The sequence below is a fragment of the Phyllostomus discolor genome, chromosome 3 (genome assembly GCF_004126475.2).
Source record: "Phyllostomus discolor isolate MPI-MPIP mPhyDis1 chromosome 3, mPhyDis1.pri.v3, whole genome shotgun sequence".
Lineage (NCBI taxonomy): Eukaryota > Metazoa > Chordata > Mammalia > Chiroptera > Phyllostomidae > Phyllostomus > Phyllostomus discolor.
In genome coordinates, this window is record NC_040905.2 from 1,722,669 (window position 1) to 1,738,637 (window position 15,969).

Here is a 15,969-nt window from a genome sequence, read left to right on the forward strand (position 1 = left end):
AAACTGGCAGTGTGTCAGGCTCTGGCACAGGGAGGCTGACACCCCCTTTCAGGTGTGAGGGTTCCGGGCGTTCCGGGGCAAAGATGTGCACAGACGCGCTGGGCCACTCCGACGGAGTGAAGAGCACGGACTAGCAGGTGTCAGGTGGTTTGCAGCCCCAGCGCCCGGGCATGTGTCCGGCTTTTGGAGTCTGGTGGGAGGCCAGGCGACAGGCTTTGTGAGAGGACCGGGGACGGACTGTGGAAGGTGCCTGGACCTGTGGGGCCCGAGGGAGAGGGAAAACCTTACCCCCCAGGGCCTGGGATGTCTATAAAATGTATTCAGGCGTTAGAAACTGGTGACCGGTCACTCAGGGAAGGAGAGGCAGTAATGTACTTTTAAAAGATTTCTCTAGAAAAATGGAGCATATTCTTCAAAATGTAGTTCACATAGTCATCATTATAGCGGCCAACTCTTTCTATCTTTTACGCTTTTGTAAAAAGAAGTTATCAGGGGACCCGAGATGGCCGTGAGCGACCATAGTTTCTCACCTCTTCCCTTAGCATTTGGCGGCCTGGCCTCCCTGTTCTCGTCCATGGGAGAGCAGCCACAGCGGTTTCTTTGCTGTTTCTGAAACAGGCCCAGCATATTTGTGACTTGGGTTTCTTTTATAAATTTTTTTAGAGAAGTTTTAGGTTGAGCAGAAGGTAGAGAGATGTTTTAGATAGACCTGCCCCCCACCCATGCAAAGCCCGCCACTACCAACACCCCACCACCAGAGTGGTGCATTGGGTGTAACTGATGAACCTGCGTTGGGAGCTGCCTTGCCTGGGTAAAGGAGCTGTAAACACCCTGCCCCCCCCCCCCCAACACACACACCCCGAGGCTAAGGCTGAGTGAGCGAACTTGGGACCATAAGCCACCAAGGAGACAAAGCTTATCTCCCTGGCAGGGGCACTGCCTCTGCTCCTTTTACTTTACCCTGCCTGGCCCCCAGTGCATGACTGGTTAGCCAATGATGGGGAAGATTCCTCAAAAGAGGGATTACCTAATACAGGCATGATCACAGGGGACCCCAGGGAAGGACTTGGGGGGCTATGGAGAAAGGGGGTGATGGACCCTCGCCCCTCAGCTTTGACATAGCCTGAGTCCTCATTCTGTCTGAAAGAAGTCTCCAAATCTCTTGGCTGCCTTACTTCCCCTGCCTGACTTAAGCCTGAAACAATGCTGGTGGTGGGTGCAGCCCTGTGCTGGAAAGGGTGGGCTCCCTAGGGTGACAACCGGCTATTTTGGGGTTTGCAAAAAAGCCCATGTAGTTTTTCCCATGAAATAAAAGACACATTTTTCATTTTCACCAATAACTTTTTGACTCGGGTGAAAAATTTTGAGCGTGTTGGCGCTCCCCTGTGCGGTAGGATGTTGATTGTTCTCAATTACTGTCTCAGGTTGATCACCATCAGCTTCACCTGGTCCACCCCACCGCAGAGCACCGTCCAGCGAGAAATCTCCAGCGCGAAACTGTAGAAACCACTTCTGACACGTTCCATCTGTCACAGCCCCTTCTCCGCACACGGCACAAATCTCTTTTGCATTTCAGTTGTGTTTTTACCTTTCTTGAAATAATAAAACATAATATGCCAAATATGGTGCTCATTTTATCTTCAACATTAAAATGGCTGTACAAAAATTCACCAATTTTGATCAGTTTTTTAAATGCACGCGGATATGACAGCTGTCACAATACAATCTGACAAAACTTTCAAATGAAGTCAAAGGCAACTAAGCGCTACCAGAGCCATCATATTAAAAATCCAAACAAACTTTTTGGCCAACCAGTATTTTGAAAAGTTGGTATCTGTTAGATCAATTAAGAATAAGAAAAATGAGAGGGTTTTTTAAAAAGATTTTATTTATTTATGTTTAGAGACAGGGGAAGGAGGGAGAAAGAGAAGGAGAGAAACATCGATGTGCGAGAGAACCCCGCCCACTGAGCCACACCGGTCGGGGCTGGGAAACGAAAGTTTTCATTCCGCTCCTCCTTTCCCCACATAGATATGTGTTTATAGTTTGTATCACTTTCCTTCTCTCCAAAGAACTTCTTTCACACTTCTTACACGACTTCAACCAGCAACAGACCCTTACATGTTGCATTTGTTGGAGGGAGTCTTCATGTCTCAGGGCACAGCGTGGGTGGCGGTTTTTTCTCTCAACACTTCACACATGTCACTCCCCTTTCTCCTTGCCCGCGTGGTTTAACTGAGGCGTATTCTTATTTTTGGTCCTCTGGAGGTGAGGCGTGTTTTCCTCTGGCCTCCATCAGGCCTTTTCTGCACCTTCCCGTTTCTGCAGTTTAAAATGGCTCGCCTGGGCTAGCCTTTTGGGTTTGTTTCTTCTTTTCCCGGCGTTCGCCCTCCGTGGTGCTCTCTGAGCTTCTGGGTCTGTGGGTGGTGTCCGACATTAACCTGAGGACGTTCTCGGCCACAGTTTCAGACACCTCTTCTTCTTCTCTCCTCCCCTGCTGGTGTTCCTGTCACACTTATGTTACACTTCTGTGGTTGTCCCACCGTTCGTGGATATTGTTCTTCTCTCCAGGGTTTGTTTTTCTGTCTGCTCTTCGGCTCAGAACTCGTGCGCCGAGGTGGCGGCTGGCTCAGAGACCCTGCCCTCAGTCCGGCCCTCTGTCCCGTACGCTGCCCGAGGCCCGCCTCGCTCCTGCCACAGGGTGTTTGTTTGATCTCCAGCGCTTCTTCACTTTAGCCGGGGCATGTATACCATCGACACTCAGAGTGATTACTGATAGAGCAATTATTGATATCTGCCGTATTTGTTAGTGCTTCTCAGTTTCTTGATCTCCACTTTTGTCTTCCGTTTTTGGTTCTTCCTTAGAATGTGCACCTCTCTGCTTGCATGCCCGTCTATTCCTGAATGTTGTCCACTTGTCCATCTGATCCCTTTGCGTGTTAGTTACAGCTCTTTTCAGTTCCACGTCCCTACCTACAGTACCTGCAGTATAAGAATCTGGTCCCTCTCTCTCTCTCTCTCCCTCTCCCTCTCCCCCTCTCCCATGTTTTTTGCCTTTTGGTAAGCCTTGTAATAGTTTCTCGATAGCCAAGCACGATGTGCTGGATAAAATGGACTCCAGTAAAAAGGCGTGAGTGCCGTGGGTCAGGTAAGGAAGCGGGGAGGGAAGCGTGCTCTGGCCTGGTGATGTGTCTCAGCTGTTTGCTGAGCCTGAGCCCCTGCACAGGGAATGATGTGCTTCTCTGGCCTCCTGACCGCTTTTCACCAGATGGCATGGCCAGACTGGGCTGGAGTTCGCTGTGTTTCTGCCCCAGGGCAGCGAGGTTCGGGTAAAGCTGCAGCAGACTCATCTCTGGCCACAGGGTTTCTCCTGAGGGCAGGCTTTGGTCGAGAGAAGAGCCTGCTCCGGCACATTCCCAAGTGGCCCCTCCCCTACCCAGGGCAGAAGGGGTTTCCCTCTGATGTGCACTGTGAGAACCCGGTAGAGGTGCCTGGAGCAAAACCCCCGAAAGCGTGGGGACCCCCGGAGTCTTGAGCTCTCCGAGTTGCGCACCCTGAGCTTCCGGGGAGTCGTGGGTTACAGGTGCCCCTACCCCGGCCCTGGCTCCTGCAGGAGCTTCTACTCAGGCAAGCTGTGACTGTCTACATTTTCCCGTCGACCTCCCCAGTGTGGGCTCAGTGGTTTGCCCTGCGACCTCGCTTCTCTTACAGATCTAAAAAGAGTTGATTTTTTTTTTCAGCTTTTTCCAAAGCTTTTTACTTCTTGTTAGTGGGGAGAGGGGTCAAAAAATAACTTTCCGCCCACCTTCGAAGTCCTTCTGGCCGGGCTAATCATCAGGTTAGCGGGAGACAGATTCCCAGGAGAGCGTGTCCTACGTGGGTTACGATGTGCATGGGGGGTGGGGGCGGGGCACGAAGCCAGGAGACCCGGAGACACCCTGGGCGGTGGAGGCGGGTGTGCTCCCGTCTGGGTGGAAAGGAGGGCCGGGGTGTGGGAGGGGGTGTGGGAGTGCAGAGGGAAGGCCGGCAGCCCGCAGGGGATGGGGAAGAGCAGACAGTCCTTAACCACCAGTTCGTGCTGCCCCACCCGGGGACAGTGGGACGCAGAGGGGTCTGAGGGTGGGCTGTGCTGGGTTTCTCCGCCCACCCGACTTCGTCCATGTTGTGACACGAAGGCGGCGCTCCCTTCCTCGGAGCAGGTTTTTCTGTCCGGATTCCTCTGGACGGGTAAGGGGGGTGGGGTCAAAGGTTCTTTCTAAGTCTTTTGTTTCCCCATAACCTGCTTAAAATCAACACCCCAAAATGCATCTTTGGTGGTGGCAAAACTCTGGTCCGCCTCATCAGAATGGAGTGGCGACGTCCAGGCATCTTCCGTGCCAAAGCAGCAACGGAACTCCTCTCAGGGTTGCGTCTCTGCGGCTCCTGCTGCCTGGCACCCTGCTCCCCGGAGACCCACCGTGGGGACACTTCACTTCGCAGAACCGGTGGGGCTCCTCCTCCCTCCCTCCTGGGAGGACCTGGGTCCCCAAGTCACCGGCCCCAGTTGGACTCCGTGAGAGGAGAAATCCCGGCTGGGGAGGCTGCCGAGATTGCGTGGTTTCCGAGGCAGCTGGCTTTCATGACCCCGATCAATAGCCCCTCCTCCCGCCTCCCCACGTCCAGCACTGACTTTCCCTGTGGCCCTTGCTACCTAGCACAGACACATCCACACATCCACTGTCCCCCATTACAGCGCAGACCTGTTCAGGGCCGTGGGTTTGTTCCGGGCACCGGGGGCACAACAACGGCAGACACCCCAGTGGGGGTTGTTCGGTGAGTGAATGAGGGGCACCCCTTACTTGCCTCCTGGGGGGCAGGTCCTCTCTGAGCTCCTCCTGTGACAGGGTCCCTGTGCCTTTAACCTTCTGCTGCTGGCTGGGGTCATTTCCAAGGGTCCCTGGTGACCCTCGTCTGTAAGTCAGCCACCTCACAGCTCTCGCTCAGTCACCCAGACTGCCCCCCAAATGCCCTGAGACTGCTGGAAATGTCACCACGGACTACTTTCTACTGGCATCTGGCTATGTGGACAGTATTATAAATAGCACTGTATTCAGATTTTACTTGAAAGCTCTTTGTGTAACGTATCAAGAATTACATCAACATATACATAGGATTTCAGAGGCTCTCCCACCTTTTAAAGTCTTATTTCCTGCTGTGTTGTCATGGCAGCTCCTCTGTGGGCAGACCAGAATTTGTCATCTCTGCCGTCACAGAGAACACCCGACCGCAGGGATGGGGGTGGGGGTGGTCTCCGCTGAGGTCTCGGGCCTGGGGTTGGCCCAGCGGCCACTCAACTGTCCCGAGAAATTCCACAGCCTGAGTCACAGGTTCGCCCCTGCTGGCTGCTCAGAACTGCTGTCACTGCCCCGTGGGGACCGCTGGCTGGGAGCTCTGCGGCTCAGAGTCGACGGAAGGGCGGATCTAAGACGGCCCGTGTCTGACAGGGAGGCCGAGACCCTGTGCTGCGACCCTGCGTCTGCGTGGCCTCGACGGGAGCGTAAGCCCCGCGGGGGCCGGGGTCTTCGTCCTGCCTCGCGCCCCACGGTGCGCCCAGCACGTTCAACCGAATACCCGTGAGAGCAAATGCATGAACACACAGATCTTTCCGGACCTTCCTCGGCCTGCGCAACGGGACTAAAAATAACTCACTTCATGGCGCTATACCAGGATTCAGGGAAGTGGTCATTCCACTGGGTGTTTCACCATGCTCTCAGTGTAAAAGCATTTTAATGTAGTTTAAAACACAGTCCAGCTCCTGGCCCCAAGTTCCCAGATTGCGGATTCGTGCCGGAGGCGCGGAGGGAGCTCCCTGACTCGGACGCGGCTGCGCGTTCGGACGCCGCGGTGTTCAGGGCTCCCTGGTGGCGCTGACAGCGGAGAACGCACCCCACGTGCCTAAAACAGCCCCTCCCACTCCTGAGCAAACCCCTCACTCTCCCGCACCGTGCCCCCGTCCCACGCCGCTGCCCCCGCCCCACGGTCACGCCAAGGGCTTGATCCAGCGCCCACGACCCGGCCGCCGCCTGCCTCCGCTCCCTGTGCGCGCGGCCCTGGAACGGTGGGGTGCCCCTTGTGACACTCCCTCTGAACTGTGGCCTCTGTTTGCCTTCTCATCGTCCATGTATGTGCGCGCACACACGCACACACACACACACACGCGCACACACACACACACGCACACGCACACACACACAATTTCACCACATGTTAGTGAAGTTCCTCCGTGTTTGGTACCGGGAGTCACCAGTGGTCAGGCCAAGGCGTGCGTCTGGCCTCCCTTAGGTTGAGCGGCGTTAACGCGTGTGTCACCGCTCGACCGCTCCAAGACACGCCCGCGCCTCTGACCGGGGAGGGGCACCCGCGCGGGGCAGCGTTTCGGCACCGCGGTTGTCAGCCGGTTCCCGTCGACGGGGCGAGTCCTTGCGAGTGACCAGAGTCCTCACGGCTGTTTGGTGTCCCGGACCGAAGGCTCACCCCACCTTCCATCTCAGCCCCTGTACGCCTGGGAGGGTCTGTCCCCCCTCCTCCCCCGGGACAAGAGCAGTCACTGCAGCAGCGTCACGGGGATAATTCCCAGCGCTCCCTGCCGCGCCGCCTCCTGAGCCCCACGCCCACCTGCACGTCCGTTCTGCACTCCCTCACAGAAGGCCTGCCAGCCGGCCCTCCCTGCCTCCCCCCCGCCGGGACACAGGGGAGGTGCCTGCTTCGTGGCTCCCACTGTGCTGCGGTGGAGGCGGGAAGTCGAGGAACTTGGGGGAACGGTGGGGGGGGGAGTTGGGGTGGTAGGCGGAGAAGCTTTCTGGAGCAAGCGGTGCCCCCAGACTGATCGCTTTAAGCTGCAGCGGGGTGAGAGAAGGGGCAGGATGACTTTTGTTCTGGGGCGGGTGGTAGAAGCCGGACCTCAACACCCATCCGGTCTCCTTCCTTCTTCACGCTCATATCTGAGCGTCTGCGACGCGGGGGGAAGTGACCGGAGAGAGTGTGGACAGGGGCCGGGGCCGCGGCCCGTGACAGGTGGCCCCTCCAGCGCTCCGTTTCCTCCGCGTGCGCAGAAGCAGGCGTCAAAGACATAAGAGCAAACGTAGGAGCGTGACATCTCAGACAACAAGGGGGAAAACATTCAAGGAAGAGAGGGGAAAAGTCACATCAGAAAAAGAGTAAAAGCGTCCATTTGGATTTGGCCAAAGAGGTCACTCGGTGGGTTCACAGGGTCCACACCCTCCTCCCTGCAGGTGAGCCCAGGCCCGTGCCTCCTGGTCAGCTGCCCCCCTCCTGGTCGGCTCCCCCCCTCCTGGTCGGCTCCCCCCGTCCTGGTTGGCTCCCCACCTCCTGGCTGGCTCCCCCCCTCCTGGTCCGCTCCCCCCTCCTGGCTGGCTCCCCCCCTCCTGGTCGCCCCCCCCCCTGGTCGGCCCCCCCCCTCCTGGTCGGCTCCCCCCCCCCTGGTCGGCTCTCCCCCTCCTGGTCGGCTCCCCCACCTCCTGGTCGGCTCCCCTGATGCTGGTGTCGGCACGAGGACACATTCCCGGTAGCACTGGCCTCTGCTCCCCCCCACCGCTCACCTCCTGCCCGTGCCCTGAGGTCGGTCCCTCATCTCCATCCGAGTCACCACCCTGTGTCTGGGCTGCATGCCCCACTCTGCTGGACGGCGGCCGTGCCCTCGTAAATGCCGTGAAATCATTAACTTTCCACCTCGGCCACACCAGCTGCCCCTGCCTCCCCACCCTGTTCCCTGGGCAGGCTGTGCGCCAGTGGGACCCGGGAGTTCATTGTTCCCAGACCCCTTCCTCTGCTCAGGTGCCCGCCTCTCTTCACCTGCCTGGCACGCCTGTTCTCGAACCTTCCTTCTGAGGCTGTGCCTCTTCTGCCGTGAAGCTCCCCTGGGCAGCCCTGGCAGAATAATCTGTTCCTTCTGTGTGTTCTCGCAGCATTCTGGCTGTCACTGCCCCGCTGTGTCACAGACTCATTCCAGTCTGCCCACCTGTCCCCTTGGTGGGTTTCAGGGTGCACGTTCCAAGGGTCGGAGGTCACGGTTTTCCAGGCTGGTGCTGCCCTTGGTTTGCACCCACCTCTCCAGCCGTCCAACAGCAGGCACACGGGGCACTCGACTCCTGCTGGCTGGAGCCCCCACAGGTGCGGGGCGTGAGCGTGGTCGGAGCATGGGCCCGAGCCCACCTGGGAAGAAGCAGCGAGGGGGAGGGTTGGGGGCACACCCAGGGTGTTTCAGATCCTGGATACGGACGTGGAAAGAATCTTCAGTTTCATCCTCAGGGGAAAAAGTCCTTCATAAAGTTGGAGTACAGGGTATCGGAGAGAGAAGACGGAAAGAAAGAGAACCTGGTGCCTAGAGAGAAGCCTTCCACCACAGTGCCCCGTCTGTCTGTCCCCCAGGGCAGCTCTGTCTGTCTGTCTGTCCCTCCCCCAGGGCAGCTCTGCCTGTCTGTCTGTCCCTCCCCCCAGGCCATCTCTGTCTGTCTGTCTGTCCCTCCCCCAGGGCAGCTCTGTCTGTCTGTCTGTCCCTCCTCCCAGAGCATCTCTGTCTGTCATGCTGATGAATTCCATTGAGGACTTTTTCTTATTAACATCAGAACTCACTTCACTGACTTTTGTCTGAAGGTCAGAAACCGCAGGAAAATCTAAATTCAAAGTAGTGAGAAGACGAAAACTTAGTGGAGTAAACAACCAGGAAAAAAACCTGAATGAAAGATAGGGACAGATTTTCTCAGTCCGTGGACACCTTCTCTGAGACCCCTGCCGGGCAGCTGCCTGACGCCTCTGGGACGGCGGTGACTGGAGGGAGGGGAGCGGGTGCCCGCGGGACCCTCACACACCCAGGACTAGTCAGCCTGGCGCCCTGGGGGCATGGCCGGCACACCTCAGACGCGGGAAGGGTGGGCCGATCCGGGCATCTAATGCACGGGAGACGCCGCCCGGCAGACCCAGCGCCGAAATATGAGCTATAAATAGCACGGAGCTCCAAATACCATTTTAAGCCAGAGGCCGCCCATTCCAGTGCCCCCGTGGGACAGGCCAGGGGTCAACGGGCCCGGTGAGAGGGCGGAAGTGGGCGGGAGCTGGGGCCCCGGGGAGCTGGGGCCCCGGGGAGCTGGGGCCCCGGGGAGCTGAGCAGAGCCCTCCCACCTCTGGGCAGCCGGAGCCCCGGCCCTCCTCCTCGGTCCCACAAGGAAAAAAGGGCCTGCATTGCTGTGTGGCTTGATTTTTCTAAGACGCCAGAAATCCTGATTTGTATATAAAATGTCCTGACGCTTATTAAAACGTTGTGTGCGTCGAATGCCACATGACCCAGGGCAGCATCTGCCGGTCTGGCTTCCAGGCCGCTGCACCCCCTCCGAAAGCCCACGTGACCCCTCACCTTAGCCCTGGCGGGGAAGGGACATCAGAGCTGCCCTGGGCTGTCCTCCTCCTGGACACGCTCAAAGGTCTTCAGGGAGGCCAGGCCTGGGACACAGCAGACACCGGGGACAGACACCCATTTCCAGCGCCTCCTTTACGAGGACAAGAGTCATTCACATGTCCCCTGTCATAACAGGAAAAGGCAGGCTGCCTGTGATAAAGCGTTTCCCCCACCCCAATCCGTGCCACTAGCCAGACAGAGAGAGTGTGTTGATAAGACTGAGGGGAGAGTGGAGGCATGGTAGGACGGACCAGGGGACTTCTCGGTGGCCCTACGTCGAGACAGGGCCCCACAAGGGTCTGCATAGTCGCTGGGTGCCATTGTCCCTGGCTGCAAACGCACGCGAGATAAACCGAGAGACGGAGTTGCAAGAGGAAAAGGCCTGGGTCGCCGCCTCAGTGAATCCACAGCATCACACACGCATCCGATGCTGCTTTCATAGCAGATACACTCTAAAAATGGAGATTCGGTGAAATGAAACATTTGCCGTGAACATGGACAGCCTTCTCGTTTGAGGAAATCTTGTAAGTGAATTCCTTGGAAACGTAAAGCATCCTTTGAACACATGAGGCAAATAGGTAAAGGGTCCAGATAATTCTATCTCAATAAATCCGTGTTTCTACACAAAATAACGTGCTAGGACCTGGAAATGAGTCTAATGGCCAAATCAAGCGGGCAGAAAAATTATAGACCTGCAATGTGTTCTAAAAGCACCATTGTCTCCCAACTCCCAGCTACGAAACCGACCAGGCCTGGGGGTGTGACACGTGGCATCGGGAAAACGGTCGACAAGGACGCAATAACTCTGCATGGTGACCGCCGCCCCCAGACCAGATCACACTGCAATGTCAGTCCCCCGCGGTGTGCCTGCAGCTACCAGCACGACGCCTGCTAGCCACACTTCACAAGTTCAAGGACAAGGCGTCATCATCCAGGCAGCACATGCGGGGCCTGAGCTTCTCACCTCCACGATGCAGAGGCCAGGGGGTCGGCACCGGCAGGTCTGCCTCCGTGCCGCTTCCGCGTCCCCAGGAGGGTGCCGGCACTGCCTGGCAGGGGCCGTCCGAGCCAAGCTCTCTGGGGGGAAGGGAGGAACCCACCCCGTGAGGCAACCAGGCCTTTCCTCTGCGTCAGCGGGACTCTCAGCGGCCCGAGGTCCGTGCTACTCGGGGAGCAGGCAAGTCTTCCTGCCCAGCCGACAGGGGGCGCTTCTCCCTCAGAACGAGTCCGAAGGGACCTCCTGGCGTTGCCGGTCTGCGCCGCTCCCGGGAGTCTGGGCTGCTCCCGGGAGTCTGGGCTCCCGGGAAACGCAAGCCGAGTGTGAGCGTGAACCTTCGTGCTGTTTGCACCTGAATCGTCCCAGGTGCACGCACGTGGGGGGCCCTGAGCCGGCCAGCGTGGGGACGCCGTTTGTCCTTGATTCAACCTCCAGCTCTGTCTAAAGAGAGCCTGTGGCACAGGGGGAGGAGACCCCGCGTCCTGGCACGGCCGCGGCCCTTCTGTGGATTGCTCCTGGGCGGGGCGGGGAGCCCGGCAGCGTTCACCTCCTTTCTTTCCGTTTGTTTAGTTTTCAGCGTTCCGGTTACAGGGGGCGCACCTTGTACGTCACATTGCTTTCAGGAGCCCGGCGAGGTGAGCAGACACCCATACACCTCACAGAGGGACCGCCTGCAGGCTGGCGCCCTCCGACACGGCGCAGGGTCGCTGCAGTATTATCAGCTGCGCTCCCTGCGCCGGGGTTCGCGGCTCCGTGACCGTCCTGCAGCTGCGGGCCTGGACCACCACCCTTCGCCTTTCTCCCCCGGCCCTCCCGGCCCCCCGCCCCCTCCCCGGTGGGGACTCGCAGCCTGTTCTCTCCATCCGTGAGTTTGTGTCTGTTTGGGACACCATCAAACTAAAAAGATTTTACGCAGCAAGGAAAGCCACCAACAAAATGAAAAGACAACCTACTGAACGAAAGAAGATGTTTACCAGTGATACAGACAATCAGGGGTTAATATCCAAACTATGTAAGGCATTCACACAACTTGACAACAAAAACAACCAATCCAGTTAGAAAATGAGCAAAGAACCGAATAGACATTTCTTCGAAGAGGACAAACATATGAAAAGGTGCTCACTGTCACTCATCGTCAGAGAAGTGCAATTAAAGCCACAATGAGATACCACTTCACACCTGTCAGAATGGCCGTCACCAATAAATCCACGAACAGCAAGTGCTGGCGAGGATGTGGAAAAGGGGACCCTCGTGCACTGGTGGTGGGGGTGCAGACTGGGCAGCCGCTGTGGACAGCAGTACAGAGGGTCCTCGGAAACAGATCCGCCTGTTGACCCAGCCATCCCACTTCTGGGTATTTACCCAAAGAAACCAAAAACACCAACCTGAAAAGGTGTGTGCAGCCCTGTGCTCACTTCAGCGGTATTTCCAAGAGCCAAGATCTGGAAGCAGCCTCAGTGTTCATCGACGGACAAGTGGTGAGGAAGAAGTGAGGGGTGTGTGCATTTGTGCATGTGTGCATGTGTGTGTGTGATGCAATATCACTTGACCGTAAAAGAGCATGCGCTCCTGTCATCTGTGACAACTCGGGTGGACCCAGGGGGCACTGTGCTGAGTGAACTAAGTCCGGCAGAGAGAGGTAAATGCCATAGGATCTCACTTACATGTGGACTCGGAAAAACAAAATGCACCTTCGCTTTCCTTTTTACCTCCCCGTCCAAACCACTGCTCCTGGCTTCCCCAGCCCGCCCTCGGCCAGCCCCACCCATCTCTCAGCCCCGTGTCGCAGCCCCCAGAGGCCACGCCGTCCCTGGGGCCAGGCTGGTCTCTCCACTGCGCCCTTCACAAGGGGGGACCGGGGACCCAGGCATCACGCAGCAGGAAGACGCGAGAGAATGGAGTGGACAAACGGCCTCCCCCCAGGCTCTGGAGCCCTCCGGGGGACAGGGAGGACGTGGCAGCACCTGTGTCATGGGGTTGGTGACCCAGCATGTGACTGTAACGCATGCGGGGCGTTCCGGCGGTGGGGTCACGTGTGTTTGGAGAACCGGGCAGTGAGGAACCACGTCCCCGTTGCTCTGCCGCAGCTCGGCTGTGTCAGCACGTCGTCGTCACAGGGGACCGTGACGTCCTCGGTTCAACCCGCAGCTCACGTTTATTCCCATTGCTTGTTTCTTCCAAAGCACGGGCTGCTCTCCGTCTTGGGAACAGAGTCACCTGGCGCACAGAGGGTCCCTTCTCCTCCCTCCCACCAGCCCAGTCTACCCCATCCCCCAGGGGCCTGTGAGCCCCGCTTCTGGGAAACCCGTTCCTGTTGCTCCGGCCAACTCTCATTTCTGGAAACTTCTGCATGGTGGGTTCACACCATACACGTTAGCAGTGAATGGCTTCTGTGGGTCAGCACGTCCTGTTGGGGTCTGCGGGGTCCCCTCAATAAATACTTCTCTGGGCTCTTGGCCAATGGTGAACCTAACCAAACGGCTGGCGGGTGGACACCAATCACCGTCCTTGCTGTTGACCACGCGAGACTGTGTGATGTACTGTAGAAGGAGGGTCAGATGAGAGCAAGCGTAGACTTGAGAGGCAGGGTGTGTTCAAGGGAAAGCCCCCCTCTGCAAAACAACAGGGCAGTCCAGGCCCGCCCCTCAAGCAAGGTCTTCCTGAGCGGACTTTAAGCTTTCTGTGGGTGGGGCCTCTGTCTTGAGCTTCTGGTGCATTCTCTGTAACACTGAGAAGGAGGCCACATACCAGCCGCTCACTAATAATTTCTCCACATTCTGCTCAATCACTGTCCCGGTGTGAGCCTCACCAGTCCTTGTGACGGACCTGTGAAGCGCTGACTCCGGAGTTTTCCAGACGAGGCACGGCGCTCACGTGGGCAGGAGGCGGTGGGCTTTAGCCCAGCCCATGCGTTAACCCCCTACCTTCGACTGCCCGGGTTGACTCTGACGGGAAACGGTGTTGGTAGAAATGGAGATTCGGAGCGTTCAGGAGCTAGCTGCCCGGGACCAGCAGGAGCTGCCCGGGGCCAGCCCTGTTACTGTCAAGTTCAGGGAAGTTCTGTCAATAACCACTGATGCTCAGGGAAGACCACTGGGGAAGGTTCGACCGCTCACTTCCCTTTTCCTAAAGAAGAAATGCTGCGAAATAATCTACGAGGTGCTGCTCCGTGCTCTCGGAGAGGGCCTGCCAGCTCGTCCTGCTGAACCCCCGGACTCGCTTCCTATCTGAGCTCGGTCACCGGCACAGAGACGGTCCGAGCGGCTCCCGTCCGACTGGAAAAGGAAGCCCCTCCTGGCTCTGACCCTTCCGTGGCTCACGTGATTGCATCGCAATTAGTTCTACAACAGGTAAGGAAGCTTTCCTTCACTTCATTGTTTCTCAAGGTGAGGTGAAGTGAAAATCCTGTCCACATAGTAATTATGTTTTACCCCTGCAGCTTTGCATTGAACTTCTCTGATCAGTTGCAGCTGGAATCCTAAGTGAAGAAAAAAAAAAAAGCTTCCGGTGCTTTGCCTGTCTACCACCAGAGGGCACTATCTCGTCTCTTCTCTGTCAAAAACCGGCCCTGCCTTCTGCTTTGTTTGCTAAATCAGCGATTTTCAACCTTTGTCATCTCCTGGCACACAGTAAACTAATTCCTAAAATTCTGCGTCACACCAAAAACTATACTTTTTGCCTATCTGACAAAAATAGCTATAACTGTGCTTCATTCGCACAGATGGCCAATGCTGTGTTGGCTGTTGTCGTTTTTTTTCTTTTAATTTTACAGTCTCAGGGAGCAGGGGTCCGTGCCCCTGACCAAACAGGTATTGCGTGTTTTAAAAACTCTCACGGACACGGGTGGAAAACCGCTGGGTAGAGAGGCAGCTGGAGGACTGTCACATTCTGCCTTCAGTGCATTAGGGTGGAGTCATCCGAAATGGAGCCAAATTTCAAACCAAGCGCCTGCTCCGCCCCCACTGATTCGGGGCCACTCTCTGTGCTGGGTGCCGTAGCCGCATCCCCTCTGAACCCCACGTGACCCTCATGTTACAGAGGGGGCAACGGGAGCTCAGGAAGTCGCCTGGCATCCCCAAGGCCACACGGTCACCCCACAAGGACTTAAGTCAGGCTGCGAACCCAGCTCAGCCTCGGGGAATAAAAGGAGGATTCCCACGGTGCCCCTAGCTGGTTTCCTGACCTGGGAAGAGGCACATGGAGCTCATCCACCTCCAAGACCATGTGGCAGTCCAGCTGGGGATGGAGGCTGGAAGGAGGCGGTGACAAAACACGGCAGCACGCCTGAACCCCGCAGCGCAGCAGCTGGGGGCACTGTCACCCAGTCTGCAGCACCCACTCGCGTGAATGCGGTGAGTGTGGCCACTGAAGGGCCTGACACCGCGGGACAGTTTGTCTCCCAAGGGAACGTGTTTCCGCCTTTGATGGAGGTGGCCTTCGGCTACGCCTTGCCTCGGGGGACCACGGTGTCCGTGTGTGAGCCTGGGAAAGCAGCCGTCTTCACACGCCATGTGTGTGGGTCTAGAGAGCGTGGCTCCTGGTGCCACCTGGGCCTGCAGCCCCTGCCCGTGCTCCCACAGACGTGGCTGCGTTCGGCGGCGATGGGCATCACGCTTGCCCCGCGTGCCAATCAACGACGCCTTTGAAACCCATCGGGCCTGCATTCGAGGCCATCGGCATTCACGAACATGGGCTCCCGAGTCCGAGTCTCCAGCGCTGCCCCGAATCGGGGCGGGGTCACTGAATCATAAGGGCTGACGGCCATTCACTAGAACGCCCTTGCGTGTCCTGCCCTCGGCGTTGTTTCATGAGCTGCTTAGTTAGTGAGCTAGTGAGCTCCTGACACCTTCGTCTTCCAGGGTGCAGGTGAGGAGTGCGTGCTGTGTGGCACTGGGGGTGGGGGGGCTGCAGGCCGGACCCTCATTGTTCTTTGTTCTGCAGCCCACGCCTGCCTAGCGTTTGGGTGCGAAGTCTATGGAATGTAAAGTCACAGGGCTGACGCACCTGGGGAAGGTACATGGACGCTAGCTCGGAAACGGTACGTATCCCACACACACTCCACACTCTCGTCTCATGGAGGTGGACGTCAGGGGCTTCCCGTCTGGAAACGCCCTCGGCTGGGGTCCCCCCTCCCTCCCCTCTGGGGTCATGGATCAGCTGTTGCTCCCCAAAGGACCCTGTTTATTTAGACTGGTTTTTTAATTACTACTTTGTTCTAATGGTGAGTAATCTCGTTAACCCCATTAACTAAAACCCTCGGGAAGACAGTGACGCCCCCCGAGCACGTTTTGCTTGCCCTGCTGTTCAGACCGGTTCTGTCCCGATGTCGGTGCGAGAGGCCAGCCCAGGCGACGGAGACAGACCCCCCTGTAGTCCCTTTTGGTCACGGAGGTTCCAGGGCATCGGGCCTGTCCCCTGGGTCTGTGACTCACTGTTCCTTATCTGAGGCAATGACAGCTGTGCCTGACAGAAGCCAGGTCCCAATCACAGCAGATCCGGGGACGCCACGTTTCCTTCTGGC